The sequence below is a fragment of the Suricata suricatta genome, chromosome 5 (assembly GCF_006229205.1).
Source record: "Suricata suricatta isolate VVHF042 chromosome 5, meerkat_22Aug2017_6uvM2_HiC, whole genome shotgun sequence".
In the NCBI taxonomy this organism is placed as follows: Eukaryota; Metazoa; Chordata; class Mammalia; order Carnivora; family Herpestidae; genus Suricata; species Suricata suricatta.
This window is the reverse complement of record NC_043704.1, coordinates 2936201-2943078: the sequence shown is the minus strand read 5'-3', so window position 1 is coordinate 2943078 and position 6878 is coordinate 2936201. Positions and strand designations below refer to the sequence as shown.

Below are 6878 nucleotides of genomic sequence, written 5' to 3'. Positions count from 1 at the left end.
AGACACATAGACCAATGGAATAGAATAGAGAATCCAGAGCTGGGCCCACAAATGTATGGTCAATTAATTTTTGACAAAGCAGGAAAGAGTATCCAATGGAAAAAAGACTGCCTCTTTAGCAGGTGGTGCTGGGAAAATTGGACAGCAACATGTAGAAGAATGAAACTAGACCACTTTCTTACACCATACACAAAAATAAGATCAAAATGGCTGAAGGACCTGAATGTGAGACAGGAAACCATCAAAACCCTCGAGGAGAATGTAGGGAAAATCCTCCTAGCCCTCCACCACAGCAATCTCCTACTTGACACATCCTCAAAGGCAAGGGAAATTAAAGCAAAACTGAACTCTTGGGCCTTCATCAAGATAAAAGCTTCTGCAAGGCAAAGGAAACAATCAAGAAAACTAATAGGCAACGGAAAGAATGGGAAAAGACAGTTGCAAATGACATATCAGATAAAGGGCTAATATCGAAAATGTACAAGGAACTCACCAAACTTCACAATCACAAAACAAATAACCCAGTGAAGAAATGGGCAGAAGACATGAACAGACACTTCTCCAAAGAGGACATCCAAATGGCCTACAGACACATAAAACGATGCTCAACATCACTCATCATCAGGGAAACACAGATCAAAACCACACTGAGATACCAGCTCATGCCAGTCAGAGTGGCTAAAATGAGCAAATCAGGAGATTATAGATGCTGGCGAGGGTGTGGAGAGATGGGCACTCTCCTACACTGCTGGTGGGAATGTAAACTGGTGCAGTCACTCTAGAGAGCGGTGTGGAGGCTCCTCAAAAATCTATCCATAGAACTCCCTTATGATCCAGCAATAGCATTGCTGGGGATTTACCCAAGAGATAGAGAAATGCTGATGCATAGGGGCACTTGTACCCCAATGTTCATAGCAGCAATGTCAACAATAGCCAAAGCCTGGAAGGAGCCTAAATGTCCGTCACCTGATGAGTGGATCAAGAAGATGTGGTATATATTCACGACGGAGTACTACATGGCAATGAGAGGGAATGACATATGGCCCTTTGTAGGAAAGTGGATGGACCTTAAGGGTGTCATGCTAAGCGAAATAAGCCAGACAGAGAAGGACAGAAACCATATGTTTGCACTCATAGGTCTAGCAGGAGGGCAGGAGAGACCTAGAGGAGAACCAGGGGGAGCGGAGGAGGGAGAGAGCGTTGGGGGGAGTGAGGGATGCAGAACTTGGGAGACTCTTGAATGCTCAAAATGAATGGAGAATTGAAGAGGAACGGGGAGAGGGGAGGGGAGGTGGTGGTGATGGTGGAGGGCACTTGTGGGGAAGAGCACTGGATGTTGTATGGAAAACAATTTGCCAATAAAATATTATGGAAAAAAATTAAAAAAAAATATGATGGTGTTTGGAAGTCACTCAGGGAATCTTCCTAAAAGCATTTCACCTGATTAGAAGGAAAATATGAACATTACAGGGGAGAAATACGGCAGAGAGCATAAAGCCCCGTAAAATAAGATAACAACAGATAACTGGAAACACATTGATTGCAGTGCCTCAGGCACACCTCTGGACACAGGATCCCCTGTGCGTTCTTGGGACCCACAAGCAGTAAATCAGAATATAAACAACTTTAAGGATGCAGTGGATATATACACCCTTCAGTCACATAGAGTTTCCATGTCTTGTAGTATCTAGAATATTTTCAAGTATCCTTTCCACATTCTAAGGAGCAGGAACATTCTAGGGCATTCTGTGCCTCATAGACGTTGTATGTATTTGTGCATTTTCGTAATCCTCTTCTACCCAGAGCAGTGAAAGCGTGGATTTCAGACACAAATGGGAACGGTTCTCCTTGAGTGCAACCCCAGGACTAGATTCCATCAGCAACAGGAAACTGATGCAACACCCTCCCGTCTGAACCCGTCACAAAGGGACTATTTTCAATACAGGCAGGAATTTAATTCAAAGTGACAAGTGTTGTTACCCAATGGAAGCCAGGTTGGAGAGAAGGGAGAGAAGTCTCTGGGGTACACAGGAGGAGTGTTCTAAACACCTAACCTTGAGTATCATTTCTGAGAAGCTTAAAACTTAGGTGAAAGCATAAAGCAGAACCATCAGAAGCAAAAAAAAATTTTTTTTTCCTTTTTTCAAAATTTCTTTTGTAGCAGGATTCTCACACTGAGCCTTTCCTTCCCAGGAAACAACGTTATTCCTCCTGGCACCTCTCCGCTGGGTTCGTCCCCAAGGAACTGAGCCCTGAACACCACGTGGCATAGTTTTTTATATATGTTGTGCCCCCAGATATGGTAACACACAAACCTGCAGTGCAGCCACGGGGTCTCTTGTTACAAGGTCAAGACGGATGTTGTCAGGTACTCATTGAGCCAGGGTGTCTGCAAGGTTTTATTTTTTCATTCTTTGGGGAGGACACAGAGAGCAAGAGATAAAGAGGGAGGGAGAAAGAAAAAAATGCAAACTGAGGGAGAAAAACAGAGGAAGAGAATGAGAATCTTCACTAGGCTCCAAGGGCAGCAGGACTTCTGACTCAAGGCTGGATCACGGGTCCCTGGGATCAGGGCCTGAACTCAAATGGAGAGTCCGATGCTCAACTGGCAGAGACAACCTGGTCCCCACAATTTCTACATACGTGACATTTTCAGAGAAAAAGACAACAGGGCCTCTGGCCAGGGGCACAAGGCTTACCTGAGAACTGGCCATTTTTTCTTTCATCTTCTCCTCTATGTTTCTTTCTCAGAAGATCTTTGTGGAGAAATCCCAGCTCAAGTAGGAGAAATTTGTCTGAAAAGCCAGCAAATAGTCTCTTCACTGGTAAACTGCTCGCCTGCAGGCAGGACTTTCAAATGCAGAGAAGGTACAACTTCCCAGCTTTCCTGTGAGCAACAGTTGAGAAACTATGAGCTCCTGCTTGAAGACCCATCTCTGAGATTGCCTTCTCTGCTTTTGGGGGGGGGGGAGGGGCATCCCTGTTGGGAGGCACCTTGGACTCAAGGTTGAGTGAAAATTCCTGGTGAGGGTAAGGCAAGTGTGCCAAGTGTCTTGTCACCATGCAGCAACCACGATTTACCCTCCTGGAACTATCATTTCTGCTTGGGCACCAACCCTCGGACTGCTTTGCTGATTATTGGTGTCAGGAGAGGCCTGTCTCCCTGCCCTGTCCCTGAGGCGTGAATGCACCTGGTCAGGGAAAAGATGAGCAAACTCGATACACTCTAATGTGACTAAGGCAAGCCACCTAGAATTTTCCTCCTAGCCTAGCAGTTACCTGAGAAGTGACTTTTTTGTACTCCTGGATGTGGTTGCAAGTCACTATTGTGATGTCAAAAATGTATCATTCGTCTTAGACAGTGAGAGCAGACATTGTGTCTCCTGGGGATCCTGTTTTTTTTTTGGGGTACCTTCTCTTAGAGATATAAACAGCCTAATGACCCTTACCCTGCTGTACCCAGATTTTAATATTGCCCCCCAAAACCAGAGACCGCCCGGGGGGCCGAAGCACGCATACAAAAGCAAAGGGCTTTAGTAGGAATGTAGGCCTGGCCAGGCTAAGCTCGGGTTCACAGACTTCAACACCACACTGGATCCACGGGGAGCGAGCCCCGAACATGGCAGGGCAGGGCCTTTTATGAGTTTGGGAAGGGGAGTTACAGGAAATTGTGACACAGGTACAGGGGTCCAATCAATATAGCATCACATCATTGACAGTAGCTTTAACCAATTACAGAGTGGACCAGGGACCCTCAGGTAGGGCGTGACTAGTCTTAACCTCCATCTTTAGGCCCGCCCTCAGAAATGTTAATGGTGTTAGCTGGCCTTCAAGGTCAGAGGGGAAACCTGAATCAGACCTGCATGCTTACATTCCCTGCTCTGTCTTGTAACTGACCCAATCCTGGGTCAGCTATGTTACCATTGTTCTGGTTTAAGGCTACATGCTCTTAAGACCATTAACAGAATAGCATGTACCTGCTCTTTGACAAATGCTATGATCTTATTTATGATACATGAGCCAAATGGTAAAAGTACACCAATTTTGGTTTTGGCTCCTCGTTCTTTTCTCTTGTGGTGATCGCGAACCACAGCTAGACTATCCTGTACAATTGCTGAGCTGTTGGCATAGAAGTAACATTGTTCCCGCAAAGCCTGGCATAGTCCTCTTTGGTGTAAGGGGAATTTTTACCCTATAAAGGGCAAAGAGGAGGAGAGTTCAGCCAATTTCTGCTAGTCTCCATGGTTAATTTGGTAACGGTCTCTCTTAGGGTTTCTAATATCTGGCGCTGTCTGGTTTACAAAAGCAGGAATGACAGCCTATTTGTTCAGGATCCTTGGGCGTAGAAGTGCAATACGCCTTTATGATTTTTTTTTTCTACATTACTAACAGCCAAATTGGTGGGCCATCTAGTGGCCACCTGAGGACCCCCCCATTAGAGTCTGGCAGTAGAGGCATAGGCTCCCCTTACCTTTTGCTATGTTGATATCCCATGCTTAGATCAGAGGCACTTAATACCAACAGAACATCCTATCCATAAGAGGAAGGTTAACACAATCAGGAACTTTTGCTGCTTCCCCAGCTTTCTGGGGTGACATTTGTCAGTCCAATGGCAAAGACACCGAACAGTTTATTTTACTGGACCAATGATTCCTCAGGCTTCTGCCGTGCTAGCCCAGCCAGCTTCCGGGGTGTGGCTGGAGCAGGGCTGGAGATCTTATCTCAGGAGTCAGAGTCTTTGAGGGTTAGTTCAGCGCTGATCGACTGGATCTGGGTCACCTCACCAGGTTGAGTGTTTTTTAGAGTCTCAGTCAACTTAACTCCAGGGAGATACTTGAAACTTTAATAGGGGCTTAACTTTTTGTTTAGTTGCATATCTGTGAATTTCACCTTTCTTTTGACCAGGCGTGACCCCCATTTTAGATATCATCCTCACAGACTGACAAATCTGAGATCCATTAACAAATATTCAAAGGCACTCAGAACAAGAATTACACTTATAGGAGTGCATTGCCGAAATAGTTTTTCTCTCTAAAAAACCTCTATTATCAGAGATAGCCAAATTGAAACTAATGCATTGGTGGAACGAGTCCATTCTTAACAACCCTGGCCTAATTATTTACATAAGCTCAGCAAGAATCAAGATGGTGAGGATTTTTTGAAGTCTGCTTTGCTGGGTCCTTTTTATAAGGAATTTCCAGGTCGAGCTTTTCGTAGCCGCTCTGGGCCAGAAGCCCAGCCAAGCCTGCACTTTCCATCAGACCGGCCTGCAATACCTGTTAAATTGGGCAGACTCCTCTTCCCGAGGGCCCCAACATATGCTGAGGTTCCTACACCTGCCAGGAAGTGACCTTCTTTACCCACCTGGGAAGGCTGCTGGGAACTCTGTGAGCACGGTATCCAGCCAACATTTCCAAGAGGCTTTATGGCTCCACGTTCCATAGAGTCAACCTTAGTTCCTTAAAGCTGTCAGGTCATCTCTGAGCCTATGTCTGACTCTCGAACAGGACATGCCAGTCAAAGCTTTGGTCAAACAACCAGTATTTCCAATTGGTGTCCTACTATAAAATGAACAGATTCTTATTGAACTTCTGTAAACAATTGTAATGGCCATGAAAAAAGAATACTCACTGAGTTTTTGAATTTTAGATGGTTTAAGTAGAGAGAAAAGGTAACTGCTCTAGACAAATACTTTACGACATTTTTGTATATTATAGATATCTTTAAGAGAAAGTTGCTTAGTCTGGATAAGCAAACATTAAAGACCAACAATATTTCTAACAAGAGTCACAAAACTATAATTTTTATCAATTCACTTAATCCTATGTTCCTAATTCTTGTTCAGCTTGAATGCAGCTTCTAGCTCTGGAAGTTTCTACCCATTTTAGTTCTAACCTAATAGATGTCAAATACTGCATTTGTCCCAAAACTCCTCTTTACAGCTTCCCTTGAAGAAGAAACACGTTCTGTGACAGAATCTAAAGATCTGAGGAGAGTTCATTATGATGCACTTTGAGAAAGAAACTTAGTGACACTTAACATTTTGATTACTAAAGGTGTTAAGTAATGATCTTATACCCAAACATTAAAACTTTAGGGACTGCAAATACACATGAGCAGCTGCAGCCTTCACCCATGCAAGATAACCTATCCAACAGTGCTTTTTAAGTAACTTGGCATCCTGAATGAAAGGGCCTAATTGGCCAAAAGACTTTTCTACCATTTGAATACTGGGAAATTTGTTAAAACCTTAGGAAATTACAAAGCACATCCTAAATAGAATTACAAATTGTTACAAATCTGAAAACTCTATTTACTAAACCAAAGTGGCAATAAAAGATCTCATTTGTCTTTTGGATCCTTCAGCAAAATCTAACTCCCTTTTAACCTCAGAGAAATTTTAACTAAGCAATCAAAGACCTGATAAAGATAGGACCTAAAGCTTTTGTCGTCTTAACAAAAGAGAAATCTACCAATATACCTTTAATATTCCATTTACCTCAACCTCACACTTTCATGAAATTCTTTTTAATGATTTCTTTTCCCTTAAACTTTGTCCCATAGCCTTTTTTTTTTTTTTTCTCATCAGTCTGAATCTTTAGTCTCCAACTGAGGACTTAGTAACCAACTGAAAGACGTTTATACCAGAACTTTTCTTAGATGGAAATTTTATGAACGAATTAAGTACAAAGCAGCTTTCTAACAGTTTTAAATATCCCCAGTTGTTTTGTATCAATCACTAGTTGTGGCTTTTAGTTTTTAACTAATTAGACAGTCAATGAATTTAATCTTAATTTATCAAAGCAAAACCTTAACAATTACCCATGAAAACTGAGACAGACCAAATTAACTATTATTTAACAGGAACTCATTTGAAC

General features: G+C 43.0%; 1 protein-coding gene and 1 long non-coding RNA gene across 2 annotated transcripts in view; both read right to left on the bottom strand.

Moving 5' to 3' along the window:
• Positions 1–6878, bottom strand: part of LOC115292539 (zinc finger protein 420-like) — a 64890-nt gene that overhangs the window by 7204 nt on the left and 50808 nt on the right. The gene's annotated exons all lie outside the window — the stretch shown is intronic.
• LOC115291426 lies at positions 1337–5409 on the bottom strand. Its single transcript, XR_003908437.1, has 3 exons — positions 5365–5409; positions 2700–2887; positions 1337–2412 (listed from the first exon to the last, which is right to left on the bottom strand). It is a non-coding gene; the product is annotated as an uncharacterized LOC115291426 (long non-coding RNA).